The sequence below is a fragment of the Melospiza georgiana genome, chromosome 15 (assembly GCF_028018845.1).
Source record: "Melospiza georgiana isolate bMelGeo1 chromosome 15, bMelGeo1.pri, whole genome shotgun sequence".
NCBI lineage: Eukaryota > Metazoa > Chordata > Aves > Passeriformes > Passerellidae > Melospiza > Melospiza georgiana.
The window spans coordinates 8,995,944-9,021,849 of record NC_080444.1 but is presented as its reverse complement, the minus strand read 5'-3'; positions in this window follow the sequence as shown (position 1 = coordinate 9,021,849).

The following is a 25,906-nucleotide window of genomic DNA, read 5'->3' as shown; positions in this document are numbered from 1 at the left end:
CTCCCCACAGCTCTCATTTGTGAGGCTGCGACAAATTTGGGCAACCTTAGGTTGCTAAATATGGCACTACTGACACGTGCACTGTAGTCATAGGGGTCAAACCCATCCAGGGCTGTCCCAGACATTAATTCCACATCTTATAACTTGTCTGTAGAGCAGCTGGAAGTTTCTGTCCCTGTAACCATGCTGGGTGCCCAGTGAGAGCACAGCCTCCACAGCAGCTCCTCTGTGTGTCCTCCTCCTGACTGAGCCCTGCTGGGTGGTGCTGGCCCCTCTGTGTGCCCCCCTGGTTACAGATGAGCCTCTTTGTTCACTCTTGGGTAATTTTCCACTTTCCAGACCCTCCTCCATGCAATAAATCAAGTCAGTGTGGCTTCCAAGCTCAGCCCCTTGTTGGAGCAGGGGCTGTGCTGCTGCATCCTGCTCCCAGCCCCTGCCCAGGGCTGAAAGTCTCCTCCAGCATGGGGGAAATTGCATGCCCACAGCAGGAACATGCCACCTTCCTTCTGCTAAAAACACAGCCAGAAATCATGAGTTGTGTGTCACCCCAGAGCACTGATTTTCACAACAGTTTGTCTTTTCTTTTTAAGCAAGGAACATCAGACATCCCAAATGTGGCAGCTCCAAACTGCCAAGAAATCATAAAGTCACTCTCTGTTATGTGCAGTGCCTTATAGCGAAGAAGTTGCTAATGATATCAACCATTTATCCCTTACTCCTTTGTTTTTCCTGTTATTTTAGTTCTAATCTCCAGTCTAAAATCCCTGCCTGAGTTGCCTACTCCAACCTGGCTGGAAATTTCAGGAACTGCAGAAACCACCAAGCTGTCCCACTGAATACAGGGCATGTTCCTGGAAGAGCAAAACAGGGAAACACTGTGGACACACAGAGGAAGAGAAATCCTGGGAAAAATTGCATCAGTGAGCAAATCTTCTGGTATCCATTAAAAGGTAATAATTCTAACCAAAGGAAGGGGGGTTTTCCTGATGTGAAATGAAATAAACCTCCAGAAATGATTTGTGCGTGTGTTCAAATTTAAATTTAGAATTTTATTATGTTGTTCAAAGGCCCTTTTATTCTCAGGGTAGTTTGGCTACAATCTTCTCTTGAGAAAGAAAATCCCTGCACAGAACACAGCCTCACTTTGCTCAGCCCTCACCGTGCAAAAACCACCACAGTGGCATTGTAGGACAAAAACGTTTCCCTTTTTTATTCACTGCTGTGGTTCTGGTAAATGCACAGCATGTCAGAGCTGAATTTGAGCATTTCTGTGCTAGGTTTGTCCTGAAAATAAATATGGATAATCATGGGACAGGTGAGAGCTGAGGGAGATCCCGGCCATGGAGCTGGGGCATTTCCAGGTTGGAGGGTGCTCAGCATCCACTTTCAGAGCAGTTTTCCAATGGAATGATGCTTCAGCTCTCCTGACTGTCATTTTGAGCTAGTGTAAGCCATCAGAACGTGTGTAAGTCCCCAAACTGCATCACACCAGCCTGCCCTGCCCTGGCTCTGGGTGCTCAGGCTGTTGCTGCTCTTTGATGAGGTTTTCGCTGTCTAAACAATATTGCAAATTCAGTGCCCAAAGGTTTTTTATTTAAGCTGAAATCCAACATCTCCTGTGACCTATTCCTCTTAGGAGGTCAGGTTTCAGGCAAAGCTATCTGTATGGCAGCACTTAGGTTGGATACAGGTTTTTGACATTGCTGCAGCATTTTTTGTGCAATTATATTCAAACTATTACAAAGCAGTTATTTATGAAAGGCAAGCTGGCTCATTGTTGAGGCTTTTTATTTCACTCACTTCTTGATTAAAAAAGGGACTTTTGTGCATCTTGAAATACTTTCCTGAGTAGAGAGAGCTTATAGTGAAACATGTGTGCTCCAAAGTAGTAAGGCTGAGGTCCATGCAATTAAAAAAAAAGACATTGTTTGTTAAAATGTTTGTGTTTGCTGAGCACAATGAAGACTTTGTGCTCTTATTAAAGTCACAAAAATTACTCTTAATTTTGTCCTGGCCCCACTCCAAGAGTGAAAATCAACTCAGGACTGTGTCATTAACTCAGTGTGGCTTCTGAGTAGCTGCTGGGATCTCGGGTGCTTTTTCCTATCCTCACATACATTCAACTGCCCAATGTTACTGTCTGCAGTCCTGCAATACTGAACAACATAGTATTTTAATCGTGCATGAGCCTCCATCTTACCATTTATCTCCATTAATAATGCAGTTTCTCTCCTTAGTTCTTCCACTGATTCCCTGTGGTGGTCAGGAAGAGTCTGAGTTACCTTTGCCTACAAACCCCTTTGGCATGTGGGCACCAGGGTCACACATGTGGAATTCCCATGGAGATTCCAGCTGGCAGGACTGGCAGCATCACCCTGGTCCCAGGCCTCTGCAGGAAACCATCATCTTGTGTTGTCTGAAATGCAGTGTAACCTCAGAAATAAAAATCTGGTCCCACTGATCAGGATCCAGATGGATAAACTCAAGCTGGGAGCCCAGTTTGGATCCATGTCTGGTTTAAATGTGAAGTATTGTAAATCATTTTAGTGAAGTAAATGTGATGTATTGTAAATCATTTTAACCATCCCTGGGTGCATTTAGGCTCACCCATGCGAGCAGTGTCATTGGAGCCAATTACCAACAATGGCATTTCTTTATTCACTGCTCATTTCTGATATAGGGTGTAAATGACTCTTTCATTGCCTTTGACACCAAAATCCCTTAGCCACTACAGGGACATTTCACTAAGTGATAAATGCTGCTTGATTGGGGTGGCTTTTAATTTTCTAATCCCATTAAGAATGATAGATACGTCAAATATTTGTGCCTGCTGGACAGAACATATTATTCTGCTCTAAGGCTTCCAGTTTAATTTTTTTTGATCAATTGGGCAGAACCACTGCTGTAAGACAAACAGATGCTCTTCAGCTGTACTTTTCCATAAATGATTTTGTTCTGTGGTTTTTTTTGTTCCCCTACGAGGCATATCAAGTTCAAAAGAAAATGTTGCCTCTCACTAATGAGAAGATTAATCTCATTCACAAATGCAGCAGACTTTGTCAACTCTGTTGAAAGTTTGATGACCTTTAAGAGACAAAGTTTTAGTGTGCCCAAAATAAATAATTCATCCTTCACAGATTTGCCCTGTGTATCCATCTGCTTAAATCCGAAGCATGCTGATTAAAGCTTCTGAGTGCAATTATCTTCCTATTTCACTCAGATAAAAATCTCTATTTTCTCACTGCACTTCAAAGCACAACTGTTCATTTAAGGATATCACCAATCCAATGTACGTGGGGTCCATTTTTGCTCTGACTTATGCTCTCCACAGCCTTCTTCAAAATCTCACAAAAAGGACTGGAGTTCTCTTTCCCATAGAATTTCCTTTTCCAGTGCTGAAAGCTGAAATGTGTAATTAATCCTCCTGTAAAATCTTTGAAATCATCATCTTCAAACACAACCAGAAAAGTCATTTCTGTTCTCATGTACAGGGAGAAGAATGTCATGTGGGCAAGTGGCAAGATGTGATTTACTTTGGTTACTGCAATTACTGTCACTGCTGGGCTCCTTCCACCTCTGAAGGCTGCAGGCAGCAAATTGCCAGGAGAACCCATTGCCTCTGTCTCTGCCCTGTGCAATGCCCACTTGGCTGATTTCTTTTCTGATTTCTTTCTGATTTCCTTTCTGGTGCCCTTTTGGCTTTCAGCCACGCTTTTGCACATAATGCTGCATGTAAGTAACGTCAGCTGGGAGTGCAGCCAAAGGGGCTGCTCACAGGACACACTCAGGAACCACAGAATCACAGAAACAGAATTGAGTTTGGGAGCCAAAAGAACCATCAAAATCCAGCTCCTGACCCTGCACAGAACCCAGCAGGTGCCTGCTCCCTGCCTCAAAAACGAGCATAAAAACGAGCATCCCTCTAGCCATCGGCATCAGGGGGCAGGTTTGGTGCTCCCTGCAGCGCCCACATGCAGATAAATAAGCTGATTATAAAACAGCCAAGCAGATGGTCTCTTTTGTTGCTACCTGTGAGAATAAGCACAGTCCTCCCATTTCCCTGGGAGGAAGGAACCAGCTCTGTGGACATCACGCAGCTCTCGGTTTCTTTGGGACCCTCTCTGAAAGAAATGCTGAATGAATATTGCAGCCATTTCGGTGAATCCTTCCTGGGCCCAACTGAAATCAGACCAAACTGGCACCATGTCACCTTGTTACTAGAGAGAACAAATATTTCCTCTGGCAAAATTCTCCTTCAGCCTTGAAAAAATGTTGGAATTTTTTTCATGCAGAAATTGAAATTGGTCATAAATGCTCTCTGGATTGAATGTTGCTTGTCCAAGATGAAACTAAATGAAACGAGTTAAAACGAAAGGGGAAGTAACAAGGGATTGCTACGGCTTTAAAGGTGATTTACAGAAGAAAGGAAATCCTAGAGATTAGGAAGTTGTTTAAATACCAGTGACAGTCAAATATGGAAACATTCCAAAATCAGAGATTAGAAAAAAAAAAAAAAAGAAAAGATAGGAATTGCAAAGAAAAAAAGTCACAAGGAGGGGAAAGTATATTCAAAAAGAAAAGAGTATCCATGGAAAGAAAAACAAAAAGCCTCTTAAAACTAGAAACAAGGCACCTGCTTTTCTGGCAGCTACCAGCAACAAGGAAGACTCCACCTGCCAACCCAAATTCTTCACATCAGTAAATCACCACGCGGGTAAAATAACAGGATGTTGGAAATGAAACAATCAACACTAATTAGCGGATCAGATAGCTCTCCCACACACTCCCTGCTCCCAGCGCTCGGCAAGAGCTCAGGGTTTGCTCCCACTCAGTGGGATAACCCTCTTCCCATCCACTTGTGAGCATTCCTTCACCTGGAGGTTGCAAGGTGAGGTTGGTGGATGCAGTTGTCCATGAGCCAGAGTGATCCTCTGGGACCCCCCCACCCCAGGTGCCAGCTAAGGGACCAGTGAAACAAGAAAATTCAGGCGAGAAAAAGCACCTTGAGATGCTGAAGCCAGTCTCTTCTTGGCAATGAAAAGGAAGTTTTAAATACTGGAGAATAAGTAATCAAATCTGTTGAAAAAAGGAAGAGCAGCTTGGTTGTATGAAGATCACCCCCATGAGCATGCCACATATGCTCATACTCCAAAATATTCAACAGCTCAATCTAGAGTGTGTATGTAACAGAAAAACAGCAGCACATGAATGGAAATATGGGATGGGGAATATAAACCATAAAATACATCAATTACATTGAAAGTTGATTTTTGAGCCTCTAGACCAACATAAAGCCTGTGATGTATGTTGAAAATCAGTCTGATGTCTTTTGTTCAGTTTAATGGGAGTGTTATAGCTGGAATCCCTCACATTGCCCTGCATGTGTCAAGGTTGCCCTTGGTAGAAACTGTTGATGGCCAGTGATTTTGATTTTATCTTATGCTATTGTGACTTCACACTCTCATGAGCACTTCTGATCCACGGTGTTTGCTTGGCAAAGCATGGACTGAGCTGTGGGCAATAATAACGTGGAGGAAGTGCCCAGAGGCTGTGGCCATGTCAGGATTTCAAAGGGACAGCAGGAGACCACTTGGTTTTGCAATATTTGCGTATCTGAATTGTCTGCCAGCACTGAGTTAATTTGTGAAAATCAAGGAATGATTTTCATTGAATCCAATTGAAATAAATTGGATTCAATTGATCCATGAATGAAAACCATTACCTAATGAGAATGAAACCATTACATAATCACAGTTACATGCTAATGTTGATGCAAATTTGGTGGAGGAGGCACCTAGTGAGAATCATAATTGAAAAATCTCTGGTTAAGCTGTCCTTCAAATAAATGTTTTAAAAATAAAGTAGATCTCAAAGGTAAGTTTAAGGAAATGGTATTTTTGGGCATTTTCTCTGCCAGTCCATATTGGATTGAACCATCCAGACAGCCAAGAGTTTTTGCTTTTAGTGATCAGAAATAGTCCTGCTCTGGTGAACTTGTGGCTGGGTGTTTTAATTGACTGGTCAGAAAGAAGGCTGGGAATGGTATCAAGGGCCCTCCATCTCTTTGATCAGTGATCAGAATCCCCTCCATGTATCTCATTCATCCCTATCATCAAAGAGACCATATGAAAATTACAGCCCTGTTAATACATATTAAACAGTGTTTCTTTAACAGATGGGAAACCATAAACAGTTTCCTAAGATGAATAAACAAATTAAAGTGAACTTCCAGCTTTGACATCTTAATAAGCTGTGATGAATAATTTGGCATCACTACAACATCTCTGCCAAGATAAGGAGCCTTGGGATGAAATTGCTCTTTGAAAGAGTTATTCAGTAGCTTTCCTATCTGAGCACAGATTATCTGGTTTATGGAGGACGAGGACAGGGGAAGGTCTTGCTAGGGAAGTTTATCTGACTTGGCTCTCGGGGCTTTATCCTGTCACCAAGATCTTTACCATGATACCTTTCATGTGAATCAGCTCTGCTCCTCTATTTTTCATAAAAAAACAATGTCTGACTCATATCCCACAAAGAAGATTGCTACAACAGAGGAAGGACTTAGTTTATTGTTGAAAGAAAAACTATTAGCCTCCCTTATTATGGTTAGGTTATTTTCTGTAATAACAATTTACCAAACTAAATGTTACTACCTGGGAAAAAACAAAAAAAAAGACAGTTGTAGTTGCCTACTGTTCACCAATAATTTATTAAAAACAGTGGCAGGAATAAATCCTTGAAAATAAAGCTTCACATATGTATGTATTTCAGTTGCAACTGAAATAAACAGTGATTCATGGCAAATGAAGTTGGAATTAATTAGAGAATCCCAGCCACCCTGTTTTCTCTGGACATTGAGTGGTTTGGGGAAGATGGTTATTGGTTATTGGCACACATAGAAGTGCACTAGACCTAAAACCAGGTTTTTCCACTTTCTCCAGGGATGAGCACTGTGTTGCAACAGAGCAGGGCATTCTAACATGGAGAAGCCCCAGGAATGTGGACGGGATGTTTTTCATGATGCAGTTTCCACCCTGCCACCTTGGCTATTAATGGCAATTTCCAGTGCAAACAGAGAAATATTTAGACCAAGGCTTGGCTGCTCACATCTTGTATCTCAGCAAACTGAAAATGCTCCAAGGCCAGGCAGCCCAGTGGGGCTGCAGCTGAGGGGGACAGAAAGGCCATGAAGATGTCTGAGTGTGCAGGTGGGGACATGGGGCACTGCTGGATGTGGCAGTGGCGGGGGGGAACAGCTGGGCTTGGTGATCTTTGAGGTCTTTTCCAACCACAGTTAAGCACAGAAAGGTCACTGGTGACCAGAGCTCAGACCCTGCCCACACCCCGCTCCTCCAGGTAATGTTAAGCAGATAAAGTCCCTTCTGGGAAAGGAAAAGCAGCAAACCTGAAATAGCTGTGCAGCTATTTCCCTGTAATAATCCCTGAAGCTGCTGTCCTGGTAATAATCTAGCAATTAAAGGAAAATATTGGTATTTAATTAAACTTGTCAATCAACCAGGAAGGAGTTTTCCTTATCAAGAGGAGCTGGATGTGATTTTGCCACTTAGAAGTGAATGTTAAAGACTCTTGTAGAATAGAACTTTAATTAGGAAAGGAGATTTGGATTAACATGTAAGGCAGAGAGAGAACGAAAGGTCCTCAAAAATCATCTGAGTATGATTCACAGGAAGAGAGGAACCTAAATATGGGAACAGATTTTTTATTTTTTTTTTAAGAAAAGAGCAGCTATATGGTGCTAAAACTCATGGGTAGAAGAGGCATAGGAGGGATTTTGATGAGGCTAGGATATTTCTATTCAATCCACTTTCCTGTTCTTAATATTTAGTCATTTCAGGTATTCAAAGTGTGGTCAGAAGGTACACAGATACACTGTGAGGCATTGGAAAATCTTCGGGATTTGCATACCTGACTCTCATAAATTTAGATATCAGAGGAAGAAATGTCTCTTTTGGAGATTTGAAAAAGGTACAATTTTTTGTCACTTTCTGGTGGTGTTGGTGGCATGGAGGATGCTGCCCACCTGCACCTCATTCCTAAACCCACAGAGCCCAGGTCCTACCTGGCATATCCACCCCAGAGTCTGCCCCAGATGCCAGTGACTCCACCCTCATAAATCCCAATGTGATAAACTCAGTACTCAGCTCTACCATTTTTCAGAAAGAAATATTGAATTTCATTGACTCCTGATCCTTGGATGGCTTCTTCATCCCTCCTCAGGTGTGTCTCCAAAGGCTGGTGCCTCAGGAACTCACTGTAAAATCACTTCCATATTAATTTTCTTTTGGGTACTTTTATTTTATTTTGGGTTTCATGGGAAACAGGAAAAAGTTGCAAATGCACTGAAAGAAATCAGAATTCATGAAAGTCTGCTCTGCACATTGAGTCAGAGCAAGGCTGGGTGCAGGGAGCTGTTGCCTGGAGGACAGCAATGCTGCTTGCTGTGTAAACTGGAAAACAGCTCTGCTGTCACTCCAAGATTCTTCCAACCGGGGGATGTTGAAATCCATGTTCTGAATTCCTGGGTATTGCTACAATGTGCCCAAAACACAGTTTTCCATGGAACAAACCGGCAAATATCATAAGGCAAGATGAAATCTCGTAAGAATGTACTGAATGGCCAATGTCAATGGAAATGTACTTCATACATTGCCAGAGATATTTTCAGGCAGAAAAAAACCCAAACCCCCACATCTCAAACAAGTGACTTCCTGCCACTTGTATTTCTTCAAAGAATTACAAATTCTCTTTGAAAAAAAATGCAGCAAACAGACCCAAAAGATATAATTAATCCCACATCAGCAATCTGGGAGATGCTGCTGGAGCAGGCAGGGGTAGGTGTTCCACCAGCACACTGACCAGTATGAAACTGGGTTGGAAGGTTTCTGCCATGTTAAAGGCTTGCTTTTAAACTTTCTTCTTGAAGTATTCTTCTGCTCAGTTATTGGTTTCTTCATTGAGTAGATAAACCCCCCCAAAATAACGTTTTTTTCTAATCAGCCTGCCTGGACATGTTTCTGGATATTTGTATTCTATCGCCAGTGCTTGGTATAAAATTTGACTGTCAAAAAACAATGGGAAATATTCTCCTTTATAGCTGAGAAAAACGTGTTTGTCACTTGTGTGATCTAACCTGAGAGAAAGGATTCTGCCCTGAAGAAATTTTGCTTAAAAGTCTGTGAAAATATTTTAATTGTATTAGTGGAGACCTTATCCCAGGGCTGCCTCAGCCTTCACAGTAGGATAAACAGGCTGCTCCTTGAATACCTCTGGACAGAGAGCTGTGGTTTGAGGGATGGAGGCTTTTGTTTTTTCTGATTTTAGCTGTGGTTCTCACAGTTTATCTCTCTGCTAAGAGTTGTTCAATGCACCAAGATGCAGGAGGGCTCTGGGGTTGGATTTTTGAAGGTTCAGGCAATTCCCTGTGGTTCATCAGCCAACAAAACAGGGATGGAGAGAAGCTCTCCCCAGCCACAGGGAACAGCAGCTCCTCTCTGGAGCTGGAAAAGTGACACCAACACTCCCTCCGTGGCCACCCACACACTGAGCTTACAGAACCATAAAGGTTGGAAAAGCCCTCAGAGATCATCGAGTCCAACCATTGACCCAGCACTGCCAAGGCCACCAATAAACCCTGTCTCCAGGGGCCACATTGACACAGTTTTTGAACACTTCCATGGACAGTGATTCCACCACTTCCCTGGCCACTGCATTCCAATGCTTGACCACTCTTTCTATGAAGGAATTTCCCCTAATATCAAATCTGAATGTCCCCTGGCACAACTTGAGTCCATTTTACCTTGTCCTAACCCTCATTACATGGGAGAAGAGCCCAACCCCACCTGGCTACATCCTCCTGTCAGTGAGCTGCAGAGAGCAGCAAAGGCCCCTCTGAGCCTCCTTTTCTGCAGGCTGAGCCCCCCCAGTTCCCCCAGCTGCTCCTCATCAGATTTGTGCTCCAGCCCCTTCCCATTGCCCTTCTCACTCCCATCCTACTGCTACATGTTGCTTCTTCATGCCCAAAGCCTGGAATTAACCCCACAGCCTGGACCAGGCAGCTATTGATCTGCAGCACATACAGACTTTCCTTCTTGCTTCACATTTGTTTCCCTTTGATGGTTGTTTTAGGTGCATCTGTGTTTGCTTTAGGACTCAGACCAGAGCTATGTACTCTTCAGCAGACACTGAGGCTTATCCTGAGGTCTTTCATGTGTTGTTTTCATTAGAATCCTGGTTGCATCCTGGTTGCAGAAAAATAAAATTCAGTATTGGAAATACCATTTGGCCAACAGGATCACACATTTGTATTATACAACCCAGCAGTGGGGTTCCCTTTTTCTGGGAATTCTTTGTTCTGGAGAAGTAGTGCCAAGGCAGTGAGATTGATTTATGTCACCAATAGAAACCAAACACTCATGGCAACTTTTCACAAACAGCAAACAGCTCCAAGGGCCTTGGTATGGAGGTGACTAATGCTGCTGTCCCTGAGCCCCACAGCTGCCTCCCTCTGCAGCCAGACACAGGGACAGGGTCTGGTCAGACACAGGGACAAAGCCTGGACAGACACAGGGAACAAAATCTGGAAAGACACAGGGAACAAAATCTGGACAGACACAGGGACAAAGCCTGGACAGACACAGGGACAAGGTCTGGACAGACACAGGGACAAAGCCTGGACAGACACAGGGAACAAAATCTGGACAGACACAGGGACAAGGTCTGGACAGACACAGGGACAAGGCCTGGACAGACACAGGGAACAAAATCTGGACAGACACAGGGACAAGGTCTGGACAGACACAGAGAACAAGGTCTGGACAGACACAGGGACAAAGTCTGGACAGACACAGGGAACAAAGCCTGGACAGACACAGGGAACAAAGCCTGGACAGACACAGGGACAAGGTCTGGACAGACACAGGGAACAAAGCCTGGACAGACACAGAGACAAAGTCTGGACACCCCATGCTGCCCTGCAGGGGAGTAGGTGCCAGTTGGGCAGCTCATCCCACCTGCAAGTCTCCCTTTGAGTGTGCTGGTGAATGAAATGGCCCAGGATATTTTTAAGAAGCAGAAGAACAGAACAGTTTAAAGGATGTAGGGCTCTTAAATAAAACAGTTTTAAAAACCCTGCCTATAAGCTGGGAAAGCTGGAGGGCACACACTCACCTTGTTCCTGCAGTCAGGTCTGTGGTCCCCAGATGTGGTGCTGGCTGCAGGTGACCTCAGGCTCCCAGGGTAGTGAAACACTCAGTGCCCCACTGTAGCCTCTGTTACATTTTCCCATTAATCCATTTGTCTTACTACCAGGATAAAATACATTTTCCCCATCCTGATTTTCCTTATCCTGGCTATTCCTCCCTCAGACTGTTTTAATCCCTACTTCTTTATCTATATGATGGGACTCATGCAAGGATTTCAGTGCAATTGTCTCCTCCCATCCACCCCAGTGCCCATGCCTGGGAGCAGCCCCTGCCAGTGCAGTGTCTGGGCAGGAATTGCAGCAAGGGCTCTGCAGCACCAGCAGGATCAGACCCAGGTGCACACCCTGGTCCAGAGCCCCCTCTCAGTGTGCTGCCTGTGAATTCATGCCCCACATGCACACACTGAGCTCTCCTAACTCACTCAAGATGTGCTGCCTGCATCCTGCCCCTCTGAGAGCACCACATGTGCTCGCTGTATTTAACACAATCCCATCCCAACTTCTAACATTAGGGGTCAAACCACTTGAGGCGATCACGAGCAGCCCCAGGAAGCTGTTTGCTCCCGGCTTCCCGTTCCCTGTGTCTGTTGTGGGGCCAGCTCTGACATCCCCGCTCCCCAGAGCCCGGAGCCGGGGCCGGCGGATCCCGAACGGATCAAAGCACAGCTGCGGGATGGGCGGGCAGAGCATCCCCGCCCCGCCAGGCACCGCCGCTGCCCGAGGCACACACACGGCAGCTGCACAGCTCAGGAGGCTGCTCTTGGGATGGGAAATACGGGGATTTAAGTAACAGGTGTTGTCTGGGGAAGCATTATACAAGAAAATCTTCAGAACGCAGAGCAGCGCCTTTATTCTGTTGGTACTTCTGTTGGTACTTCTCTTCTGTTGGTACTTATCTTTTTAGGTCTGGAATTCCTGCACACGGTTTTCTACTTGAAACACAAAAAGGTAGAACAGCACCTAAACAATCATTGTGCTGATGCAGAGGTCAAGGAAGTGTCACAACGTGATCTAATCCACTGGCTGGCCCGGCTTCCACAGCTATAATAAATATCATGTAGTGCCAGAAGTGGATGTAAGCTATTAACCACACTGAGGTAGGAAATCCAGGGATCAGGAGTTAAGTGACTGTATGAAACATTTTATTTGAGATTCAGATGTCTCATGGAAGAACACAGAGCCTGGGAATGAGAGCCAGACCAGCTGATGGCTGGGATGGGGCCAGGTTGGATGGAGCTCTGGGCAATCTGATCTAGTGGGGGTCATCCCATGGCAGGGGGTTCTGTCTTTCAGGTGCCTTCCAACCCAAACTGCCCTGTGGTTCTGTGCAGACACCAGTTTGCACATCACTGGAACTACTCTGAGTTCTCCAACAGGGAATGTGGCACTTGCAGGTGTGGTAGCAGGAAAGGAAAATAAGTGTTTCAAGAGATGCATATTCAGCATTTCTGGTCAGATCAGAGTGAAAACAATGGATTTTCTCTCACACACCAGCCTGAAGAGAATTGAGTGTCTTTTGCACAATGCTCACCAAGAAGTCTGCAGAGAGAAATTCCACAGAGGACAATCATCACCCAGTAAAGGCAAAGGGATAGTAAGGGGAAGGTGTGTTTGAGCAGTGCTCACAAGTAATGAGACTGACAGTGTTGCACACTCATGTGCCAGAGGCTTTTCTTCCCTACTGAGGCAGCAAAAGAATAGTTTTTGCATATTCTGACATTAATTGAAAATGCATTAGTGGCTGAGAGCAAACATTAGCTCTTGGTCTTGAGAAATTTCCTTTGTCACAAGCATAATTGTAATAAAAACTGAAACACCAAAATAAATGTTAGAACATTTAAAAATCATAAAGCCTTCCCTCTTTCCACTTTTCTTCTGCAATAAATTAAAAGCATGAGAAATTTCCCCTGCAGACACAAACATTAAGAAATCATTCAGCAAATGATTTTTTTCAAGCCTGGCATCTCTAGCCTGGGGAGAGCTTTGGAAAGGTCACAGGAATTTGTCCCATGAACAGCCTCTCTTCCAGCCTGGGGGCTAAATCTGTGGATCTGGGGCAGGGTGATGTTGGAGGGCAGATTGTGGGAGTGCTGCCTGTTCCTTGCCAGGTGAGTTGTGCCACCTCCTCACCTTTATCCTGTGCACTGATATTTTGCTCCAGGAGGCACCTGAGCGTGTGTTTAAGTCTCATTTCAAAGGAATGTAAGCCCTTTCCTAGAGATCCTTCCTGAAGAGCAGCCCGGAGCGATGGTTTGAATTTCATTAAATTGTTGTGCTGCCCTGGGCAGAGCCAGGAGCTCCCTGTGAGTGCCTGGCAGTGCCAGCCAGTCTGGGCCCACGGGCATGGACAGACTCTGCCCAGCAGGGCAGGAGCAGCAGCAGGTTTCACAGGCTGCCCTCTCAGCACACAGCCCACAGATCACAGCGTCGCCCTGGCACGTTCCCCTGCACCAGGAAAAATGGGAAATGCAGGACAGCAACGAGGATATTCAAAGATCACATTGGCATGCTCCCTGCAGATCATCCTCAGGTGCCAGAGTTTAAAACCCCAGTGTCTCTGTGTGTACAATGATTTATTCTGACAATGAAGTCCCCTCTGTTTCAGTCTGTGTGCTGTGTCAGAGGCACCCGTGCAGATTGTGCATCCTGGTGCCTCTAAATTGTTTCTCTCTCACAATAAACACGGGGATGTGCAGACACATTTTTATCTTTACTTCTTATGGGTGCTGTGTTTCATGAAAGATCAAGTGTTGCAGTGTGAGAAACAAAATACCCAGCCCCAAGACACTGCTCACTGCACCCTTCTTGTGGCTGGCTCTTTGTTATTGCTGCCAGACTTTGAAATGCTGCTGGTTTTCTACCCTGTCCAGCATTGGTGTCCCTCAGAGTCCTAAAGGCATGTGGAGTTCCCTCTGTAAAGTGAATTTTTATGGGGAAAGTATTAAGAAGAATTATTATGTGTATAGCCACCAGAAAGAATATTCTATGTCCAGAATGGAAATGAAAGGCCATTTCAAAGGAATAATTGCCACACTTAGTGCCAACCATAAACACACACATTCTCCATGGGACGTGGGTGGAACTGTAATCCCCCTGAGAGTGACAAGTGTGGCCTTCCCTTAGCCAGCAAACATGGCTCCAGGTTGTCACAGACATCTTTTATGAAAAATCCTTTCCTTAGGATTTTTCCTCCTGAGAAGCTGAAAGGCCTCAGGAACAAAATGTAAACATTGATTATCTGCTGCTGTGGAATGCAACAGGTGCATCTGTGATTGGTCTCATGTGGTTGTTTCTAATTAATGGCCAATCACAGTCAGCTGGCTTGGACTCTCTGTCCAAGCCACAAACCTTTGTTATCATTCCTTCTTTTTCTATTCTTAGCTAGTCTTCTGATGAAATCCTTTCTTCTATTCTTTTAGTATAGTTTTAATATAATATATATATCATAAAATAATAAATCAGCCTTCTGAAACATGGAGTCAGATCCTCATCTCTTCCCTCATCCTCGGACCCCTGTGAACACCATCACACAGGTTTCCTAAAAGTAATCTGTTTTGCCATTTATGACTTAGTGTGAGCAAGGAAAACTGTTGCACAAGCTGTTTTCATCCCTGGGGACAATGCTTTGCTCCTACCATGTGGTTGGGGAGGGTGAGCCCTGTCAGGGGCTGGTATCACAGAGATGCCACCAAGCAAAGCACCAAGGTGGAATATCTTCCCATAACCCTCAAGTTTGGGGATTCTTTCTCATTTGCCTGCAGGCAGCAGCTGTAATTTCAGCATGTCACACTGGGGTAACATTTGGAACTCTCCTTCCCAAATAATGAGGGCCAGGTGATTCAGTCCAGGTGTGATGTGGACTTTGAAGACTCCTGGCTTAGGAGCACCTCCTGTCCTGCCTAAACAGAACAACAAAATGAAGCAAAACTAAAAAAACCACCAGTCCCCACTGCAGGAAGAAGGGACCAATGAGATATTGCAAAAAAAAAAAAAAAAAAAAAAAAAAAAGGGTAAATAAATAAAAGGCCCAAAGATGCCTTTTATTTTATGGTGGAGCAAGACAGAATCAAGTGTCTGTAACCAGAGTGAAATGACATTTGAGCAAAAGCTAGTTCTATATCCACTCATGCTAAAGGAAGGATTGAAGTTCAGCCAAGGTCTTCTTGTGGCTCTCTAACAGTGTTGACTCCACTCAGGGAGAGCAAATACATCTTTGCTCATGTAACAATAAGAATATCTTGGTCTTTTCCTGAGCGACTTTGCCTCAAATTAGCCAGAGGGAGAGAGCTAAAGCCTGTGATAGAAATAACTCTCATCAGGAACAAGTGCTCAAGGGGCTTAGAAATGTGATTTTATTAACTTTCTGTCAGTTTTCAGCGCAGGATAAACGTCCACTTAAGAGCATTAGCAATGCATTCCCTCAGAAGAGACATTTGCAGGACCTTGCTCTTCCCAAGCTGCTCAACTTGCTTTGAAAGGGTGAAAGAACAAGCAGGGAAGGGCTGAAAGGATGGAAGTGGAGGGAACCTGCTCCAAACCTGTCCAAGGCTGCATTTCAGTTCCTTTGGCACCAAGATGCTCAGAGCACGAAGGGGAGCAGCAGTCAGGGCAGGGAGGGGCTGTGAGAAGTCCCAGTGACAAACAGGTGCTCACCTGGCAGCTCCAGCTGTTTGCTGGAGAAGGAAGCAGGAGCCTTGTTTGCACATGGGGATGCAGTATCTCACCAACAGCAGTGCAGGTTTGGCACTGCAAGGACAGAGGTGGCTCCCACCTGCAGGAACAAGGCTCAGGTGTGGTGAGAAAATGCTTTTAACAGGCTAAGGTTAACACTGCTGAGCTAGAGTATGTGTCACAGCTCACTGAGAGCCTGGACACTGGTAAAGAGTCTGTTCATTTAATATAGACTTCATTGATTTGTTTCCTGGCTGAAGGAAGAACAAAATGGGACTTGAACCTCACTTGAGGCTTCTGGGTGCTGGGACTGACATCAACACTCAGTTCATAAACTGTGACATCAGTCTGTAAAATCTACATTTAATTGAGCTTAGCTCTCCCCACTTTGGCCAGCCAAAAAGACTGGTTGATGCACCAGGGACAAGGGTGAAATATTTCCTCACAGCATCTTTGGAAGCAGGATCTGGAAGAAAATGTCAATGCACCTGATGCCTCCTGTCCCACAGTCAGACCTGCTCTTGGCACTGACTCCATCCACCCTCAGCAGCAGAGGTTTTGTATTCCTAGATTCCCATCTAGGAAATCCATCTTTGTTAAGTTCCCAGAGTATCCAGCAGACAACAGGGAATATCTCTGGTTCCCAATGCCAGGCACAGAGAAATATGGGAGAGTGCTGTGCCAAGCCATGGAATCTGGTAAGATCCTCCCAGAGATGTCAAAGTGCAGCAGAAGTGAATGTCCATGAGCTCAGTGTGATGGGAGCACCAGGGCTCATCCATGACAGAGGATCACTGACGGGAGGGAGAGCTGAACCCCCCCAATTCCCTTCTCCCCAGTAAAACACCCTGGTTTTGAAATACTCTCCTGACATTCAAACCCCTTCATCTGTTTGTTTTCAACAGCTAACATTTCCTGAACTTAAATGTCATCTCAGCTGTATTCCCAGAACTTAAATCATTCTGGCCCTATAACCATTCGTTTATGCTTATAGCACATATTTTGAATTAGCTAAATTAGATTTTACTCTGTTGTCAGTGACTGTCAGTTGTGATGCTTTTGAATTTCAGTTGCAAAATGCGTGGAGGTTCAAGAGGCAGCAGAGTAAGCAGATATTCAAGGCATGAATTAGACTTTTAATAGACCAAAAAAAAGCTAGGAAGATGGAACTCATAAATTACTTTAGATATGTGGCCATAATTATTACATGCATTTGATTTCTGTATACATATATAGGGAATTTTAGGAGGCTGGTTGCTATGGTAACTGCTGCATGGTCCATATGTTGCCTCTGAAATTCTTTTTCCTCAGTGGAAAATTACACCCATGGACATGGATGGCATTTGTAAATCTCCTCAAAAAGTGGTAATTTTCCTTTTTTTCCTAAATGTCATTGACTGTGTAATGGAAGTCTTTGAAGTTCAATTCTCCTCGTTGTCAGTTCACCAAGAAAGAGACGTGAACTGCATCCCAATCTTCCCTCTCTGCCTCCAAACCTTGCCTTGCCTTGCTGGAAGACCGACTGTCAGCAAATTCCCTGGCTTTGTCATGGGTGAGTGTGAACTCACTTCTGTGGACATAAATGGTTTTGGACTGGAGCCCCTCTGCTCTGGAGCCAGGCTGGGAGAGCTGGGGGTGCTCACCTGGAGAGGAGAAGGCTCCAGGGAGAGCTGAGAGCCCCTTCCAGTGCCTAAAGGGGCTCCAAGAGTGCTGGAGAGGGGCTTTGGACAAGGGCCTGGAGTGAGAGAACAAGGGAGAATGGCTTCAGACAGCAGGCAGGGCTAGGCTGGATATTAGGAATAATTTCTTCCATGTGTGAGGCACCAGATAGGGCTGTTCTGCCCCATCCCTGCAGGTGTTCCAGGCTGGATGGGCCTCTGAGCAACCTGGGCTAGTGGGAGCTGTCCCTGGGCTACTGGGAAGTGTCTCTGCCCATGATGGGGAAGTTGGAACAAGATGATTTTTAAGGTCCCTTTCTACCCAAACCATTCTGTGATTCTATGCAAGGAAATCAGGATTTCTGGCTGCAGAATGACAACTGGTTTGAGAAATTGTTGTGGAGCAGAATGAGTGTCTTCCCCGTGGCTCAGGATGTCACTGGAGCTGGAGGCAGACCCAGCTCCAGGTGTGTGCACAGCTGGGAACACCAAGTGCCTTTGGAGGCTGCACCGTGCTCTGCTCTCAGGGTGGACAGAGCAGCAAATTAGAGCCACCCACAGGCACACCAGCACTTTTGGTGTGTTTCCTGTTGGCTCTGAACCTTCTAACAGTTCTTCTAAGGTTGTAGCATTTCTCTATTCATCTCCTGGGGTTAGGAAAAAAAACACCAAACCCACATACCTGCAGTGCCGCAATCAATTGCTTTGCCTGGTCTGTTTTTGAAGTTTAAATCGAGGGATTAGGAATCCACAATAGAGGAGTCCAGCACTGGGGCAGAAGGAGCAATTCCCTGAGCCAAGAGCCAGGATGGTTTGTCTGATGTGTCCATGCTCAGGCTGTGCCTCAGCATTTCATTGCTGCCATCAGCCAGGAGCACAAACACATCTGTAAAATATGGATTTCAGTGACATCTGTAAAATTGGATTAGGGGTGGATTTAACTTTGTGTATCTGAAGTTTACACAAAACCCAGAGACACTTAAATGCATTTTTAACCTTATTTTTTGTAGCAATTCTGATTAACGACTGTGGCTTGGAAGCCACCACCTTTATACAGCTGAAGAGTCTGTGAATGCTGGCTTTGCAGAAACCTTTCTTGGTGCCTTTCACAGCTGCACTTCTGTTTTACATTGGAAAGGTTTGACACCTCAGCAGTATAAAGGTTTTATCCCTAAAACTTCCCAAATGCAGTTTCCATTATTAACACAATTGTGACAGCTATAGTTTGTTTATATTGCTTCACCTGGGGCACTTAAACTTAAAGGACTGAAAATACCTCCATGCAATAAAAGAATTTTATATAATTGCTACCTCTTGCTGTAAGGGACAGCTGGCCTTTGAAAGTTGGGAACACATTTACGTCATTGAAGTAAAATGTAAGCCTGGGGTTTAAATGACTGTAATTTATGTTTCTGAAGCTCAAAACAAAAATATGGCTGTCCAAAGGGCAAATACCTTTCCAAACAAACTAATACTCATAATTCATCTTGGAGAGTGTATATGTCTACAATCTCCTTCTAGAAGGCTTTCAATGGCAGTTGCTGTTTTCTTTTCATACTTATTCTCTATTACCTCTGCTTTGCTATCCCCAGTGTTAAAATGTCCAGTGACACTTTCCCAATTCAGCTGTTTTTAATGTTTCCTAATGTGCTGTGCAAGGCTGTGCCACATCTCTGCATAATCCCAATGTTGTCAGCTCTGACCAGTGCAGCCCAAGGTAGGTGTGGAATAAGCTGGGTCACCAAAACCTCTTGGAAGCACTGAAAATGACTTATTTCATGGGCTGGACAAAAACCCTGTGAGCAGAACAGTGATTAATGACCCTGAAGTTCTTGTGCTGAGCATTTTCTTGTCACTGTCTCTCAGCATGTGTCTGAACATCATTTATATATTTTGGGTTTAGGGCCCCATTCCAAACAGCTGTTGCTTGTTTAGCCTTTTAATTTTTTCCCCTTGTTTTTAATTTATAATACTGAATCTCCCTAGCATGGGTTGACACCAAAAATGTTTATTCTAGTCCTTGGATGAAAGCACCCGCCCATGGTCCCTCCTTTTATGATTTACAAATTCACCAACATTTATTATGGCATTGCAAAACAACAGTGACAATAAGAAATTCAACCACAGCTCCCTCACAGCAAATTCCAGGCCCAGAGCTCCTCTGCAGCCTTGCAAGCCCATCATCAAGGGGGAGCCTGCATCCATTTAGATGGTTTATTTCCAAATCTTATTTGGGGTGTGATCATGCTCTGCCTTGGCTCCATCCCACATTTCTCATTTGCTTTTAATATATGTTCAGATATACCCATGACTTTAAAATGAGTAATCTCATTTTCATCCTTTTAAAGAGTTTGGTTGGGCTGCCCAGTGTAGTTCAGGAGAAGAGGAAATGGCAGATTTTGTCAGTCTTGAGTTGTGTAAGTGTGAACACTGAAATCAGGACTCTAGAGCAAGAAGGCCACAACAGGTGAATCCAAATTTCACCTGAGCATTGTGTGGGTGATCTTGATTCCTTCCTTAAAAACCTTTTTGGGCAAAACTGAGCACGACTGCAGGCAAAGTAGATCCAGTTGAAATGAGGCTGAATACTCAGGCCCTGCTCTACCTGCCCTCACCACATGGTGACCATGAAGCTGCTGAGAAGGAGAGGACACAGCCAGTGGTGTCCAGCTGCTCCACATCAGCTCATTTACACCTCCTGGGGCTGCACCTGGGAGGATCCTCCTTGTTCTGGAGCTTTATTGAATGTGGGACCCCCTGATAGCTGCTTTAGGACAAAATTTCCCTTTTCCATAGGGGTTTCCCCCTGGCATGGGGAGATGTGGGTGCACACACCCAGGGGATGCAGGTGAGGTCCTGGCTATGGCACAGGCACTCAGCAGTTTGCAGGCTGACTTTGACGATGGATTATTTTCCCTTCAGAATCACAGTAGAAGCATTGAGGGAGGAGATTGGGAAAATCACAGAAGCAGCTTTAAAAAATGTGCTCAAACCCTGCTCCCAAGTGAGAAGGGGAGCCTGAATGCAAGCCCAGTCCTTCCCTCCCAGCACAAGTGCAGCCCCTGGGATGTGCTGTCAGGTCCCAGGAATGTGTTTCCTGGACATGCTGCATCCATGTCCCTCAGCTGCCTGGCCTGGTTGTGCCAGGACCATCCTCTGCTGGCTCAGCCTGCTCCAAAGGGACACCTCAGGCTGGGCATGGGGGAATTGCAGAAGGAGCAGGACCTGTGTTTTGGAGGAGCACAGCTGCCTGCAGCTGCTGCTGTGGTAAATAGTGAGTATGGATGGGCCACCCCATAAAAAAACCCCGGCCTGACTGGTCTGAGTCTGCCCTGGGGGCAGGAGTGGACCCAGCTCCCATCTGCACCATCCAAACCTTGCCAGAGGCAAAGGAGGGAAGCTAGAGTGAAACGATTGCTGCTGTTGCCTGAGAGGAAACAGTCCCAGATGGCAGATCACAGAATGCCAGAGGGGTTTGGGGTGGAAGGAAGTTTAAAGCTCACCTTGTTCTAATTCCCTGCTATGGGCACCTTCCACTGGGCCAGCTCGAAGTGAAGAATATATTCCTAAAATAAATTAAATAATGAACAGAACCATCAAGAATGAACCACTGGTCACTGCCATGGAGGTGCTGCTGGAGTTGGCAACCCAAAAGCAATTTCCTTTCTTATTCTCCTTCAAGGGCTGGATGTCACAGGATGCAGTGGAAGTTTAATGTTTCTGGGAGGACACCATAATGAGCAGGAGCTTGTCCCTTCCCAGGAACTCACTGATGGAGGTGATTGCCATGACCAGGGACTGCTGTTCAGGTCTGGACAATTTTTTCCAGTCCTTCCTCTGTGTCACTGGTACCTTTTCTTCTCTACCTGCTTGGAAACAGCTGCAGATGCTGAGAATTTAAAGCACAGCCCTTAAGATCTAACGTAGTTGAAATGTCTATAAACACCTTGAGTCTCTTTAGAGAGCTCTGTGCCTGCCAAACTGTGCAGCTTAGTAAGATGTCTCATTATTTGTGGTGCTTCCACCTCCTGCAGTCCATGATTATGTGAGAACTGAGGGAAAAATACCTTTAAAGACTTCAGTATATCCTCAATGCCTGAACTGAAAAAGTAGTCCAGGAAACTAACTTAATTAAAAAGTTGAAAACTTTTAATATTATTTAAAATGACCTCAAGACTTGGAGCATGTCTGTGGCTTTTTTTTTCCAGCATTGGCAGGTAACAATGTTGAAATAGTATCAGAATATTTTTTCCTTGTTTCTTTGTATTAATAACCCAAGAGCACAGAAATCTGTTGAACATTAATCACCAGATTCTGTTTTATGGCTGAAATAAATCTGATTAGAAAACAGAAAGAAACATAGTAAAACCAGTGGCATGATTCACCATGATGAAAATTCACTGATGGAAATAGGATGCTTATAGAATTCAAATTTTGATTTTGAGTAGAGATACATATTGCACACTGACCAGGGATCAACTAAAAAGGCTGCAGGCTATTAATCAGCAGTTATCTTCCCTGCATGTGTATGTTAGGGGCATGACAAGATAATTGATATAGGGGAGCTCCAAGGATATACAAGAGTTAATATTTTCTTGGACATTCACTAAAACAGAAATTTCATTTTCTCTTCCTTCTCAGGGCTGGCTCTCCCACAGCGTAGTTTGGGGGCTGCAGAGCACCATCCATCACAGGAATGTCCTCCCAACAGGTACCCAGGTATATCTGTGTAAGGTTTGTCATTAGGATCAGAATTTGGAAGCAAATCTCCACTCTGGGCAGTTTGGTTTGTGCCATGGGGTGGAGCTGCAGCACATGAAACTGGATGGGCACTGAAATCTCTCAGTGTAGGACATGAACTGGATGGGCACTGAAACCCCTCAGTGCTGCACATGAACTGGATGGGTCACAAAACCCCTCTGTGCTGCGCATGAGGATGGGCCATAAAACCCCTCAGTGCTGGCACCAATCCCCTGAAACACCCAGCAGGGCCTGGGGAGAGCTGTAACCACTGCTGTAACCACAGAACAACCATCCCCCAGCTCATGGTGGGGTTGTTGCTGTCAATCCCAAATGAGATTTTAGGGACTTTCCACCATTTATCTTCTCACTGCCTCTCTCCTCCCCACAGGTGTACGCCTGATACAGCCACTTTTCTGCAGGGGAAGAACCTGTTTTCCTGGTGGACAGGAATGATGACCCACTTGCCTTCTGCTTCAAGCATCCATCAAACCCAGTGTCCCCTGCAGTCTTAATTTTCCTCTTGACAGCAAAGACAAATGACTCCCCCGGGGCTGTTTGCTCATGTCTGCTCAAGGTTTCTGTGACATTTCTTGAAGATGACCTGTTTTTTAAACACACAATGGGTTTTCTTTCCACTTCCACCTACCACTGTGAAGATAGAGATAGATTTGCTTTAAGAAAACCTAATGGTGCCAATCTGACACATTCTCCCTCTCTCTGCATTCTGCTTTAGGCTTCTTCTGCTTCCCAGATGTTGCCAGCTGTAATTTTTTTTCCCTTACTTGGGGTTGTCTTGCGCAGATAAAGCAATATTTCATTGAGGTGCACCAACTAAAAAAATTTTTTCTTTTAATTTTTATTTTTTTCAATCCAAGTTTCAACAAATTCACCCTGAAATCTGCCTTTTGAGTCCCCCAGCTCCCAAATATGGGGGAAATATTCCCCTGTCTCTAGGATTACCCCACTGTCTCTGACCTCTTCTGAGTACACAGCACAAAAAGCTGGGAGCTGTTGTCTGAGTCATCAAACCAAAGTAAAAGGGTATTTTGTGTTGTTTAGGACAATGGTTGAACTGGGGTGTTCCAGGAGATGCAAGCAAACACTACACCAGGAACATTTGCCTTTAACAGCACATAGGAATCACCAATTTTGTCAAAAGAAAATTGGATGGGTAATCTCCCTCATATGTATTACTTTAAGGCTTTTAATAGATTTTAAGACTCTTTCTTTTTATTATTCTTTATTTATCAGATATTTCTGGAAATGACAGCCATATTTGTAAGTGTCTCAAGGACAATTTATTTTCCATTAATGTCTCCTGGGACCAGAGTAAATCAATGGCCATCTCACCTGCTCACAGGTACTTTGTTCTCTGCAGAGCTGTCCCTTGAGCACAGCTTTCCCTCTTTGCACCCACGTGGAAGGAGCCTGACCTCTGTGTGCCACCCAGGGGAGGCAGGCAGGCAGCACAATGAATCAGGAGCTGGCTTTGTTATTGATACTTTCAGGATGAGGCATGAAGAGAAATAGGGGAAAAGCACCTTCAATTCCCCCATTTTCTCATTTTGGAGAGCTTGGCTTTGCAATATGGCTCTTTAATGTCATTCTCAGTAAAAATGTCCTTCGCTTAATCTCCTTTTTCCCAGAACAATTGCCCTGCAGTATCGCACATGGGACAGCCAGGTCTGGAACTGGAAACACCAAACACTCAGATTTGCAAGGAGCACTTCCAGCCCTGGCTATGATTAAACCCCATAAAAAAATGAAGGGTCTCTCTGGCCAGATCATCAGGATGTGGAAAGAGAGAGGAATGTGATTGCCACTTTCCAGTTTCCCTTGGCACAAGGATTTTCCAGCCATGCAGCCCATCCTGAGGATGGGAAATGGTGCTGGACCACCTGCGTGCTGGCTGTGCTCAGTGGCCAGCACATCCCTCCAGGCATCAGCGTTTCCAAACACAGCCCTGAGGTTACACAAAGTCTTTTTGATCCCACCTCAGTGACCCCAAGGCTACAAATGCTGCCATGGGACCTTCCTGGCATTGGAAGGAACTCCTTGTTCCCATAAATCATAGAATCATAGAAGAGCTTGGATTGGAAGGGACCTTTGGAGGTCATCTAATCCAACCCCCAAATGGAAACATTGCAATTTGGGCACTCTACCATGCAAACTCTCCCTGGCTGCTGAATGCAATAATCATACCCTGGATAGCTGTGAGTTACTGTGCAAAGGGAAAAGGCCTCTCTCAAACCCCCTGCTTTGTCCTTTTACCATTATGTGGCTGCTTAATATAAATTGAATAATTTAAACAATCCACATGCTATAACATGCCCCCAAATGTTTAGCTGAGTGTCCCCAGATCTGTTTTGCATGTTTATCCTTCCATTCGTTAGGAACGTAAATGTTCTTTGACTTCACCCTGTGCCTTTCAGCATTATTTTATGGAAATTCTGATTTCCTGCACTGAAAGAAACCCTGATGATAATGAGAGGCTTGAAGCGTTTCAAACAAAGAAAAAGCAGATTGAGTCAATTCTTCATTTTGTTCTTAATCAAAACTAGTTGTGTGCATTTGCATCGACAATGAGCTCGGCACACAATGCTCCATATGGGCTTGGCTGCTGGCATTCAGTGAATGGCAGGAGCCACTGAAAAAGCTCCCTGCTTTTCAAAGATTTAGGGATGACCTTGCAAAAGTGTCATTTGTCACTGCCTTCCTTGTCCAGAATCACTAGGAAATCCCTGGAAACAGGCTATGGAATTGCAGAGCCCAGTTCCCACAGGCCAAAGCAGCACAACAGCACTTGCCTACAGGGAAACAGTGGGAAATGAGAAACTGGAAGCTTTTAAGGGAGCCCCAAAATATTCCTTTTCATGATCCTTTGTCTGGATATTGGTCTTCTACTTCAGATGTTACTCATTTTTCAGGTACACTATTACACCAAGTCCACCATAAATATGAATGCACACAAGCTATGGTCCATTAATCCAGACACCTATTTGCAATTCCAAAGTATCTAAAACACTTGGAAACACCCCAAAAACTTCCACTGTTCCTCATTTCAGACCTGATCTCACAGATCCCCCTCCCTTCATGCTAATTCCAGTCCAGTTACACCCAGGAGGTGTAACATGGATGCCATTTTAGGACCAGGTCCTCATTTTTGGGCACATTAATAACAGCCCCCAGCAGGGCTGTGGTGCACAGAATTTGCAGGTCTGGTCTGCAGAGCATGAACAATTAGAAGAAAAAGGGATGGCAAGTCACACAGGCATCCCTGAGTGTGCTGTTGTGAGTGGCTGGACAAGTTCTGCTCAGGAAGGATTTATTTCGACTCATTTTGGTCTGTGGCTGTGAGAGGCTTGCAAAACCTTTCACCTTCCTTCCCTGGAGTCATGTATATTTTATGAGAAATTTAAGAATTACCTCTTATTAAAATGGGGATAGTGTAATTACCAATAAAAAGCAGATGTTATGGCATGACTAATGCTTGCAAATGTGTATGTAGCAAGTACAACATACGAGCACATCCAGACTTTTCACCGAGATAATAAAAATTGTCTTTGTTGAAACAAACTGGCCAAGTCACAGAGGTCTGAAGTCACAGGGAAAT